The sequence below is a fragment of the Tachypleus tridentatus genome, chromosome 3, assembly GCF_004210375.1.
Source record: "Tachypleus tridentatus isolate NWPU-2018 chromosome 3, ASM421037v1, whole genome shotgun sequence".
Taxonomy (NCBI): domain Eukaryota; kingdom Metazoa; phylum Arthropoda; class Merostomata; order Xiphosura; family Limulidae; genus Tachypleus; species Tachypleus tridentatus.
In genome coordinates, this window is record NC_134827.1 from 81,465,993 (window position 1) to 81,479,632 (window position 13,640).

At 34.1% G+C, this 13,640-nt stretch overlaps 1 long non-coding RNA gene across 1 annotated transcript; it reads left to right on the forward strand.

Moving 5' to 3' along the window:
• The first annotated feature begins 746 nt into the window (after positions 1-746).
• On the forward strand, positions 747-11,102 carry LOC143247345 (uncharacterized). The gene is made up of 3 exons (XR_013026521.1): positions 747-1,374; positions 10,044-10,118; positions 10,511-11,102. It is a non-coding gene; the product is annotated as an uncharacterized LOC143247345 (long non-coding RNA).
• Positions 11,103-13,640: the final 2,538 nt, after the last annotated feature.

A 13,640-nucleotide genomic window follows, 5' to 3' on the forward strand; every position in this document is an offset into this window, starting at 1 on the left:
TCTAGGTTCAAGGATTGGGATTTGTTAGATGAAAGTGTACAAGTCGCAAGTCAGAGGAAGCGTCACTGACATTTTTTCAAGCTTCTTCACTCGTCAAGATGGGCTCTGTTTCTGCCACAATGTATCCGGTCTGTGTGAGGCAACTGAAATTGCCTGTAACCAGAACGAGTGGCGCCTCTTCATTGATAGCTCATCCAGAAGCCTCAAAACGGGAATAAGTATCCGTCTCATCCCCTGGCTCATTCGATCCTGGAGTGCACAGAATTCCCCAAAAAGTTTAGTGGGAAGGAAAAACAAAGCTTGGGGTAATTTTGTCGCAGTGGTTCGGGGCTTCTTGGGCAATCACAAGGTCGAAAATTATGTGGAACTGGTTGAGGCTCTGATGAAGAACTACGGCAAAATGAGCTGCATGATGTCCCTGAAAGTCCATATCCTTGATGCTCATCTTGATGAATTGAAGGAGAACATGGGAGCCCACTCAGAGAAACAAGGCGAGCGCTTTCACCAAGATATATTGGATTTTGAACGCTAGTACCAAGGAGCGTATAACAAAGACATGATGGGAGACTATATCTGGGGGCTGACACGTGAAAGTGATTAACATTGCAGTCTCAAATCTCAAAAACTACTCACTTCTAAATATTTTTGTTCATTTTTATATAACTTTAATATAAATTGTTTTATTCAAACCTTATGTAAGTAAAAATGTGCAAATTTGCCCGTTTTTACATAGAAAATAGGTTAATTTCTAAATTTCATTATCCTGGCCACAAAAGCAAAGTTTAAAGGGAATAATGGCCATTTTCTGTACTTTTACAACATAAGCAATTAAGAAATAACACATACTATCCAGGAACAAAATTTGTGTTGCATAGTGTAATAATTCACATGCATTGTTTTATAATTGTCTGTATTGTAATTAAAGCCTATTTGCAATCTAATTGACCAACTTACTAAATGATTTAAATCATTTGGTAAAGTAGCAGCATCCTCTTCACAGCCAGCAACACCATATATCTTAATATCACCACCACCATTTACTAATCCATTGTTCTTTCTTTCGTTTATGTCATTCATGTAAATCAGAATGTGCAAAGATCCCACAACCGAGCGTTGATATACCCCACCTGTGACGTTAATCCGGTATGACAGAACTCCATTTGCACACGTCCTCTGCTTACGTTCATCTCGCCACTCTATCAGAGTGGTAGAGGTAGAGTAGAGGTGGTAGTAGTAGTGCCACAAAATGCTATAGTTACCTAAGATATACCTTCTAATGTGATGGTGCAGTAGTCACCCAAAATTAATCTGTCTGTACAAATTTTTACAGCACTTCAGTTATCTACAAATGATACAAACAATGGTTTCCATTGAGTAAGTAGAAAACCTCATTTAAAGTCAAAAATTAAGTCACTGTTAAGGAATTACCTTCAACATTAACAAAATTCATTAAACTAGCTCTCTGGTTCTCTTTGCTTGGTTTTTTTTAATGTCAGTAGTTATTTTGGTTAAGTTATTAATGAGTTTGTCAGATAAAATTAAAATAAAACATGTGAGATTATGGTTTTCAAACAATTTTACCTTAAAACCAAATAAAAATTACTTTCACTGTCATCTTCTATAGTTGTGATTTATTATGTAGATTGCTTTGATTGGGTATTAACAATAATAGCAACTGTGTAATTAAAAGAGTGCAACTACAATAAAACAAGCGAGACAAAACTAAAATCAAATGCAGGATAATTCCACAGTAGAGCCCTAATATGCAGGTATAATTAATGAATGTTAGCCCCAGTATGCAAGTATAATTAATGAGTGTTAGCCCAAGTATGCAGGTATAACTAATCCAAAAACTATTTTTTAAATAAATCCTTCCCGATCAGCAAATGTATTTAAGGTTGACAGACTTGCTCACAAGAAACTACAGTTTCATTTCCACAAATACACAGAGCAGCCAAATATCATTTCCCATTTACAACATATCACAGCCAAACTCATATAGTTCTGAATGTCACGTTTTTTTTCACTCTGGTGTGTTGTGTTACCCTATAAATTTCCAACTGTGCAAGAAAAGGTCCACTGTATCGTTTGGTTTGTAAATACCAAGTCAAAGGCTGTAACACAACAAAATTATATGTAGTAGTACAGGATAGAAGTATAGGGGTATGTTACAGATATCACGTATCGTAACTATGACAAACATTACAGAGCAAGATAATGGATACCTTGTTGTAGCAAATGTGAACTGATATTGAATAGCAGTTTTATGTGCCAAGAACTACTAACAGTGTAGACACAGAAGTCTACTGAGATACCAATAAAAACTGTTTGAGTTGGCTGGTAGATAGATGATGAAAAGTGCATGGTTGTTTTCATTTAATTAGTTAATTATTAAATTTTACAACAGGAAGCATAAATATGAACAGTCCTGTATTTTTATTTTCTCTACCCATTAACAATTGTTGATTTTTTGTGGATGCATAGCCACTGCCTAATATTATATGATAAAAAAAATTATTTAACTTGTACCATGCAATCTCTTTTATTCCAGAATTTGTCATATTACTCGTTTTGAGAGAATCTTAGTCTATATTCACGTTGTACAATTAAAATCTAGGCTTGCAAGATAAAACAAGGTTCTATTCAAACATGCTTGTAGCAAATATTATTGATTTTGTTTGTTTACCTTACAACATTAAGTAAACAATGTACTTTTCTACATGTCCACTATTAAAACAATGTAAAGTATTAAAACTAAAATTAATTACTATTTGTTAATGTTATCTAAACCATGTTTAGTCAACAAAATGTTTGACTAAAGGAAAAAGAAAAATTATTTTTAAATTGCATGGTGACAATCAGAAATATTTCCTACACTTGTGAGGTTGCAAATTTATTTTGTTCACTCTTCATTTATTATTTCTTGTATCCCTTAGTTTAGCTTTGAAACTGGAGTTAAACTAAAGTATTAATACACCTTCCAACTTACCACATCGACTTTGAGTATGTATGTACTACAAATCTGACACCAGCTTCCCTGAGTGGTGAGATACAGATATTATCAATGTTGAGACAGATTATGTAAATTTATGGTCACATGAGATGTAATCTTGTGGTCTAATGATTAAATAAAATCTAAGAGATAATTAAAAAGTGTTATTGCTGATTATTACTCAGTTTTTTATTGATTTTGTAGTTATGTAACATGTAAACACAGAATATTATTTTTAAATTAGATATTTTTTTCTACTGGTCATTTTTCCAAATTCCTTTATTTATTGAAACAGTAACCATGATATTTATGGAATATTTTTATTTAATGTTAGCAGTAAGTCTTAGCAAAGCACATACTCAATTAACAGTGTTTTACAGAAATATAACTTTTGTATTCTAATTATTAAAAAAAATCACTTTTGATTTATTTGGTTGTTAAAGGTTAATAAATTCAAGTTTCAACTCTGGTTGTAATGGCTTTCTGTTTGTGTCTTAAGTTGACATACTAATCATCACTAACTGATTGGAATAAGAGGTGATCCAAAGAAAGATGTTTGAACATTTTCTTTTAGTTACAGGTGGTTATGAAAATTTTTTTAGAACAAAATAACAAAATCAGTTAATTACAAATATCTTACTTGTCCATTCAACACTGAAGGTAATCATTGGCCAAAAACTTACAAGATGTGTTGCTGTTATTATTTTGTCTCAAGCAAATATTTCAACATATGCTTCTTGTATTCACCTGTAATATACATGTAACTATGAGTAAAATGAAGTCTTAAAAAAACACAGTTACAGTTAAACATAAAATGAGCGCACTAATTTCAAAACATTAAAGTCACTTATCCCCCACTCCCAATAAAAAAAAAAACTAATTTAAGGTAGGTAGGTAGGTATTTCATGTTTATTGGCACAATGCTATTAAGCTATCTGTGCCAAACAAGATGTAGTACACTATAGTGGTATATGGAAATTAAGGTAAAAATACGTAAAATACGTACAATTAAGATCTGCCAAGAAAACTGAAGCATGAAGTTCAAACTTGCTGCCAGTCACCTAAAGTTGACCTTTCTAGTCCTGGGTTCAGGTCAAAATAAAATTAAAATGTGTAAAAGAAATCATGCTAAAACAGTGTATTGTCTAATAAAACACTTAAGTTTAAAAGACCAATGGCTCTTAAAAATGTAAGAATGTGAGTGAGGTGGCCAGTATCACCTATGACATTTGATAATGTCAAAGGCAAACCTACCTTAAAAATATGTTTAAAATGGCATCTTTGTTCCTGGTTGTAATGATGGCATAATAATAAAATATGTACAACTGTGACCTGAGTGCCACACAGACCACACATTGGTGCATCAGTACCAGATAAAAGGAAGTGGTGAGTTAAACAACTGTGTCCATTGCATAGCCAAGCCAAAACAACTTCCTCCTTTTGATTTTACAGGAACAAGATGGCCAAAGAGCTAAAGAAAGCTTGATTTGCCAAAGCTTATTATTTCACTGCTCACTCCAGTTCGACTGCCAAATGGTTGTTGTAGTTGGGTTTTGATAACTGGACCATAGTTCATGTATGAAACAGGAGAGGTGGTAATAGAGCCAGAGCAGATGGACTTTGCCACTCTGTCAGTTAGCTCATTCCCATGAATACCAACATGACCTGGTATCCAAAAAAAACTGGAAAGAGATAGATGATAGAGACAGATAGGCCAGTTTGTTTTTGATATTGATAAGAATAGGATAGTAACAAACATGGAATGATGTCAGGGCCAATAGACAGCTGAATGAATCAGTATAGATCGTGTAATTCGTATATTGTATAGTTTCAATATGATTCAGGGCAAGAAAAATGGCATACATTTCTGCAGTAAACACAGAAACTGAAGAGGAGGTTCTGTGTGCTACAACCGAACTGTAACAAACCATGGCAGAACCTTCAGAGTCACCTGATTTTGAACCATCTGAATATATGGAAATGGATGGATTGTTTGAAAAATATTCAGCAAATAAAGAGAGATATTTCCATTCGGGAGTACCAGTTTTCCTCAGATGACTCAAAGGTAGGTCACAGTTGGGGATAGTAATTAGCCATGGTGGAAGAGACCGAACTGTTGATACTGCTATGCTATTCAAAGATATATCCAATCTTTCTGATTGTGCCTGAATACGAAGGCTAAAAGGAACAATGGCAGATTTTCTATGATAGAAAAGTGTGGCCCACCGCAGATGGAAAACACAACCCCAAGTACAATGCTGTGGTAAAGACTGAAGTTTGAAAGCACACATAAGAGACAGTTGCAAATGGTGAATATACAAAAAAGTTCATGGGACTCTTCATCCAAACTTTGGACTGGAAAAGTACAAAAGACCCCAGAGCAAAGCTGAAGCCTCTGATGGTGGATAGGATCTAGCATTTTCAGTGCTGAGGTTCTGGCAGAACCATAAACCATAGACCCATAGTCAAGTTTGGATTAGATAAGGGCATGATAAATTTTAAGCATGGAGTATCGATCCACTCCCATAGAGGTGGAAGAAAGGACATAGAGGATGTTCAGTGCTCTTATACATTTGACAAGAAGTTACTTGATATAGGAAATAAATTTTAATTTACACTCAAGTATAAGATCTAAGAACTTTACAACAGGGTCGATAGAAAGTACAGCATCATTAATACGAAGTTCTGGATCTGGATGAATACTTCATTGGTAGCAGAAATCTGCACAAACAGTTTGAGAGAAAACTGAAAAGCATTTGCTGTGGTCCACTGAAGTATATGACTGATTGCAGTGTGAAGCTGTGGCTCAATAAACCTCATGTTTGATGACGGATATGAGATGTGAAAGTCATCAATAAAAGGCAGGTTTGCAACTGTAGTGTGTAGATGTTCACTCACAGCATTAATCTTTATAATGGGAAGTGTGACACTCAGAACACAGCCCTGAATGACTCCAAGTTCCTGTGGGTAAAAACAGAAAAGTGTTGTGCCCACATAGACCTCGAATTGGCAGTTCATTAAAAAATGCTTAATAAAAAGTGACAAATTTCCACGTAGTCCGTATGAGTGAAAATCTCGCAAGATGCCATATCTCCATATTGTATCATAAGCTTTCTCTAAATAAAAAAAAAAAAAAACAAGATGTTGTTGCTTCAAAAAGGCTTCTCTGAGTGATATTTCAAGGCAAATTAAGTGGTCTGTCATGGAGCATTGTCTTCTGAACCCACACTGAGTGGGTGAGAGAAGGTTGTTTGATTCAAAGAATCAAACAGGACAAGTATTAATCATTCTCTCTAAGGTCTTACTGATATAGCTCATCAAAACAATGGGACAGTAATTCAAAGGAATCTTTGGATCTTTCCCATGTTTAAGAACAGAGAGTACAATAGTTTGTTGCCAAGCATCAGAAAAGACATTCTCCAGCCATAACCAGTTAAAGACGGCCAGGAGAAAGGTGGCATAACATCTCATAATGTATATGATCAGGTCTAACTGATACATTGCCAGACCAATGAAGCTCAAGTTTGAGTTCCACTAGTGTAAGAGGGCGATTGTAGTCATAGGGATTATCAGTGGAAATGGAAAGAGGCAGATGTTCAACTTGTGTTTTAATAGCTAAGAAGAGGATGAATTTAAAGAGCTAGATACACAAGAGAAACATTCACCAAAAGTATTAGCGATGCTGTGAGCATCAGCAACTTCATGGCCATTAAATATTAAGATAGAGAGGGGGACAGAAGTATACTGTCCACTCACCTTCCAGATCTTGTCCCATATGACTTTTGAATTGGTAGTTGAAGAAATACTGAAGGTAAATTTAATCCAAGATTCCTTCTGGCTTAGACTTTTAACTCATCAAGCCTGTGCATGGGCTTGTTGAAAAGCAATGCAGTTTATAAGCATGGGATATCTACTAAATTTATTCCAAGAACAGTTCTGAGCTTTTTGTGTTAAAGAACAAGCAGAATTCCACCAAGGGTGGAGATGCCGTGTGAAAGATGTCGAGGTTTTGGGGATACACTGAGCAGATGCTTGGACAACACAGTTAGATACTGCTGCTACACAATTATCTATTAATGATTTATATAAGATAGCAGGATCAAGTTCTGAGAGAGCAGTGAAAGAGGGCCAGTTGGCTTGGTCCAACTTCCACTGAGGCACACAAGTCAGAAGATCTGACCATGGACAATCTCTCTCAATATGATAAGAAAATGATTGATGTCAACCTCCCAAAAAAACCAAATGAAAAGAGAAGGGGAGCAGATAGAAAGATCTATAGCAGTAAATGACTGCATGAAAATAAGTGTAAGAGCCAGTATTGAAGAGAGACAGGTTGTGATTCAGGAGCATATGCTCTATAGCATGACCCTCACATCAATATGAGAATAACCTCAGAGGGGATGATGCCCATTAAGATCCCCCAAAATTGAAAAGGAGGTTGGCAGTTGCTTAATGAAGGCATCAAGGCCTCAGGGATGATAATTTTTTTCCAGTGGTAAGGTACAGAGAGCAAACAGTGATAATACGACCCAAGGAGATACAGATGGCTACAGCCTCCAAGGGCATATTCAATGGCAAGGACCAGGTGGGCACATGTTGATCAATCATCAGTGCTACTCCCCCATGTCCTTGTCCTACACATGACCTGTCATTTTGGTATAAGGAATATTGTAGAATTTTGACTGTATTATTACATTTTAAAAATGTTTCCTGTAAAGAAAGACATTCAGGATGATAAAAGTCAATCGAATCATTGATGTAATTCACAATCAATTAAAAACCTCAACAGTTCCATTGGATTAGTGTGGCCATTTTCCTTTATTTTGAAGGAAAATTTGGTATGGAGACCTGCTTGCAACCACACTTTTTTTTCTTTACTGGATGTGGGTCTGTCACTTTCTAGTGATCCTGCTTTGGATCAAGCAGTCAGGTCGGAATTTGTAGACATATGTTCCAGTGATTGAGGAAGTGAACAAATAGGTTGTTTAAGTTTTGGGGTGTCAAGAGAGAAAAACCCCTTAGTAACACCTGGGCTTGAACAAGGTGAAGTTGGGCAATGGCTAGAAGATGTGGCATGGACAGAGATAGAAAGATATACTGATTCTTTAACTTTGTCGATTTTGGAGGGTACAAGACTAAGATGCGCTGTTAAGGATTCTGTAGGAGGCATGGAAAGGTCTGTCTGGAATCTTACTGTAGTAGTGGAATAGATTACAGCAGCGTAAGTGAGAGATGGAATTAGGAATAGTAATTTCCGAGCCTCTGGATAAGTAATATCATGAACTGTCTTGAGATGTTGTACTTCTTTCTCTTCCACCCATTTAGGGCAAGAAGTAAAATAGGAAGGATGTGGACTATTACAGTTAACACACTGAGGTTCTAGTTGGCATTCAAAAGCATCATGGTCTTTACCAGCACAATGGACACATGTTAAGGAACCACGGCAAGATGTTTTTGAGTGACCAAATCGTTGACAGTTGAAACATCTAATATTATTAGAAATATAAGGACATACTTTATGATTCAGATTTCCTGCCTTGATTGTGCTAGGAGGACATGATATTGTAAATGTTAATATCAGAACACTTGTTGGCTCCATAATCCCATCTCTATGAGTAAAGATTCAGCACATGGCTGTAACACCTTGGCTGGTGAAACATGGGACGATCTCTGATTCTGGAATGGTCTTTAAATCCCTCTCACCTACAACTCCTCTGGAAGAATTCAAAGTAGAAAGAGGAGTTACCTCAATGGGCATATCCCCAATGGCTTTCGACTTCAAGAGGAGTTTGGAATGTTGTGATGAAGCTGTTTCTACTAAAATGTCCCCAGATCATAACTTTTTTACCAATTTAGGTGAGCCAGCAAGACCTTCTGAATAAGAAATGGAGACATCTGCCTTGAGTGTTTTTCAGTTAAAGAATGTATAATTAAAAATTGTGGGACAGATTCAAGTTGCGAGTTTGACTGTATAGAGTCACCAATGCACAGTCATTTGCCAGTAGTTGGATTTTTCTCTATGCTTTCATGCTTGTTTATTTTTTTATTTGAGGGGAATTCATAATAAAAAAAACAGAATATTTCGGTGCCCATTGACCCCACCCACCATGAAACCCTATGAGGGGATGCACTACAGTGCCATATAAGGTCACTGCAGCAATGACAGGGTTTCGTAAGCACTATACCAAAACACCAGTATCAGACATAATGTCCACTACACCTAGAATGAAGACATTCTAAGCTGTCACTCAGTTGACCCTGGCCCAAATGGGCTACCCAATTGATCTTGAGGGGCCACCCCAAGACCACCTGTCTTCAGGAATTCAAGGCCAAAGTGGTATTTTGGAGTTGGACCCCTCAACCACCAGGATCCTCTCCTCCCCTTCATGGGTCACCATGCACGGCAGACATGCAGGTGGATGTTTAGATCCCAGAGGAGGTAAACTGAGAGAACAGAATCTTCCCTGGGAGGTCCCCTCACCATACACAAAAATTCACACTAAGGGGCATTTTCTATTGAAACATTTATAGAATATATATGCACATACACAAAATATAGTAAAACTCAGGTGGCTTTTGTGAATACTAAATGCATTGAAATTTAAAATATCTGAAAACGAGTTCCAGATAGAGATCAGCTAAAGTAAATAGAAATGGATGGATCCTAAATGTAATAAAAATTTTCAAAGTACAAATATTTACACAAAAGATGGTGAGGGATATAAGAATTATATCATTTTTTCATGAGTAAAATAAGATATTGTATGGGAATGATAAATATCAGAAAAAGAGACAAATAGTAAATCATGAAGTGCTCAAACTGTATGATCAGCACAGTCAAGCACAACAATGAATTCTTACATTTTATAATATTGCTTTTTGGTGTGTGCCAGTAGGATAATAAGTTCAAAGGAAAACAAAATATCTTAGTGAAATAACACTACACAACTGATTCACAGCTTCTGAACTCTTAAAGGTATGTTATGATTTCTTGGAAAAGTGTTTAGAGATAAATGGGAGAAGTATAATTTTTTTTTTTTGTGATGTCCAGCTTCCCATTTCTGGCTGTGTGATTAAATACCTGATAAAGGATTGGGACTTCATGACTATATGCATATCTATATGAGTGAGTAATGTGCAAAGTCTTGTTTTCATCTTTATCATTATAGCTGTTCCCTGTAGTTTTTGAAAGACATCTTTGATCAAAGCAAACAATTGTGTTTTGAATTTTAAAAAATACAACTTTTAAGAATTTGGGTGTTGTGATCATTTCTATGACAAACATTATTATGGAAACCTTTGTTTTTAACTAAAGCAAAGCATTAATTCACACAAATTCTTGAAGGATCTTGAAATTGATTTTGAAATACTTTAATTTTATCCAGTGAAAGACTCTCTCAGATTTATTAAATCAAAATTTTCTACTACCATCTTAAAGTATTTACATACAAAAATGAAAAAAGGGAAGATATTCAAATAAGGAGAAAGTTGAAAATTCAATCTTCTCTTTCTCCTTAGCTGTTAATATTGCTTGGCAACACTTACCATGAGAGGATCTGTATTAAAATAAGGAGGTTCACCTTCAATTATCTCAACAGTCATAATTTTAAATGACCAGATGTCAACCTCAAGCCCATATTACTTCATTGTTACAATTTCTGGACCCATCCAGCAAGAAGTGCCAGCCATTGTTGTTTGTTTACTTGACCCTGGTGTTATTACAGCACATAATCCAAAGTCAGCTACATGATGGAAAGAATCAAGAATAACAACGTTTTCATGTGAGAAAAAATGAAGACAGAAATGACTTGAAGAGAATTTCAAGTTAGTCTTACAAAATTATCTCAAGGCATATTAATAATCGTTACAGTTTTGTAGTCAGTTTGTTAGTATCAACTTAGGTAGCAAAAGTTTAAGACTGTTAAAACTACTTTAACTTTACCCAGTTATATAACATCCTTTTTGTCCATTCTCCTCATGTAAAATAAGCTATGTAACAAAACTATCTTTTCAATATTCAGACTTATAATTTATAACAAAATATAATTTTATTACCATTTCTTACAGATAAATTAATAAAAAACACACTCATATAGTTAACTCTAATTTTGATTTGTTCTGCTTCTATTATAAAGTTTGACTGTAAAATAAAAATAATAATCCAAATGTATAAATAAAATTTGTCAACATACAAAAATTTGTTACAGTCTGCTAATTTGTACAAGTTTGTTGCTTAGTTTCAGAATAAAGAATTTGTAACAAAATGTTGTTTTGATGTTACTGGTGTTAAAAGAATGTAAAATCCAACTAAATACACAATTTGTATCACCAAATGGCTGCTATATATGTAAACATTTTCACTAATAAAGTAGAAAACAATGTTTCAACCTTCTCAGGTTATCTTAAGGTCATCATTAACCTTACACACCTTCAAGTAATCTATGACAATTTCTTTCATTAAAAGGGGCTAGCACGTTACTTGGTACAAAATTAGTAATAAGCATATGTAAAACTTGGTTTTTATGTCAAATTATTGTCATATTCATTAACAGAATAATACATAGCTATGTCATGTAGGTGGTTTTGTTTCAATATATAGTGTAAGTTTACCAAGAAAAATCAAATTAAGATGAGAAGATATTCAATGCTCTACACAACAAGATAAATATTTTTGGTTACAATTTATATTTCAATAATATTTAAAAATTTTAAATTAAAGTAAAAACGAAAGAAATAAAGAGCCACAGCATAAAATATCAAATATAACAGCAAGTATTTAAGATAAATAAAGAATGGATATATATTACCTTAGAAAAATAAAGATACATTGAATTATCAAAGATAGACATTTTGTACTGCATATAAAAATTGGAAACACTCTGATGCACATGTAAATATTTTATATTTCTGAGTAAATGTGATTTTTATATAATCAAGTAAATTACAGCTATCATGTAAGGTTTCAACACCTTCATAATATATGTTTATGTTCACTTAAGAATGAAATAAATTATTTTAATAACAAAAATCATGGTGTAAACACTGAATGCTGGCAAAATATTTAAATCCAACAGGTTTCAAAATTGTTATAAGAACGAGTAAGTGCAGATTTTTTTTTAACATAGTTGTTTTGTCCAGGTGTCTGAGAAACAGTATTTCAAATTATCTTTTGACTCCAACTAGTTAAAACCAAATACAATTTAATTGAATAACAGAATTAATCTGTTTGACTGGATAGTGAGAGACAAAAGTTTCTATGAAACTATCCATATGTACAAAATAAAATATACTAATCATTACAACCTAAATGGTGTAAACTGCCGAAATATTGTAAAAGTTCTAAATTATTGTAAAACATTTTAACTACAGAAGTATTTCCTTTTCCATTTATATTAATTTCTTCTTAATTTCTTCACTGTGGCTAAATATTTGAAGTATATAAAAGATAGACTTGTATTATTATTTGTTTTAGACAGTCCTGATTTTCAATGGACAATGGACAGATTAAAGCAATCTGGAAAAAGAAATCATCTGTAGTTAACTTGTTTTTTTTATAACCAAATCTGTAAAGTTTGCAAAGTCATTACATGTTTCAAAACATACCTAGTTTTATGCTCTAATCCATTCAAACTAACATATTCAAACTTTTAATATCCCTATGGATTACACTGTTGAGAGGCAAAAATTCTACTCCTTGAAGAACCTGAATGAGAGATGAATTTATTTCAAAGATAAATATTTTTAAATATTATTATAATTTCAATTCAGTGTGCTTGTTGCTTTTATTTCTTTATACATGGATATATTTATATATATTTGGAGTAAACAATTCAAACATGAGATGGAATAAGGAATGTTAATGTTTGTTTATATTCATAAACAGCAAAAATGACCAGCTTTGATCTAATTGTTGGTTGATATGTTAGTTGTTTTACCATCTGCTGGAGCACCCACCATAAATCTGGCCCTCAGAAAAGCATTGGCTTTGCAGGTCAAGACCAACAACCTTGAGTGACTGCCCCTGTGCAACACTAAACTTAAATTGTTCCAGTACTTTGTTATATCACTAACATTTTAATAAACAAACTTTAAACAAATCAACAAATGGTTTTAAGTTTTGTTATTTATATATTTCATCTTATATTTTCAGTACATAGATAAAAAGCAATATTAAATTATACTTCTATTGCTAATCAACATGACATAAAAGCCATTTTGCTGGAAAGGATTGTTGGCAAATCATCCTGGCTTTTATATACATTAGATGTTGTTATATAAATGAAACTACCAGCTATGCTCAGATTATTAGGTTGACATACTCAATATAACAAAGATGGACTAGTCATGCATCATGGCACATGGGCCCTCTCAAAAGAAATGAATGAGTAACACATGGCTGTCAATGCTATTGGGATGGTATTGGCCTTATCTCATAATAAGATGGCATGGTTCCCAAAAAAGATTTGGTTCTTAAATTTTATACAAAGGGCTATCTGCACTAGCCATCCCTAATTTAGCAGTGTGAGACTAAAAGGAAGGTAGCTAGTCATACCATCGCTTGGACTACTTTATGAGCAATGAATAGTGGGATTGACAGTCACATGAAAATACTTCCATGGCTGAAAGGACGAGCATGTTTGATGTAACA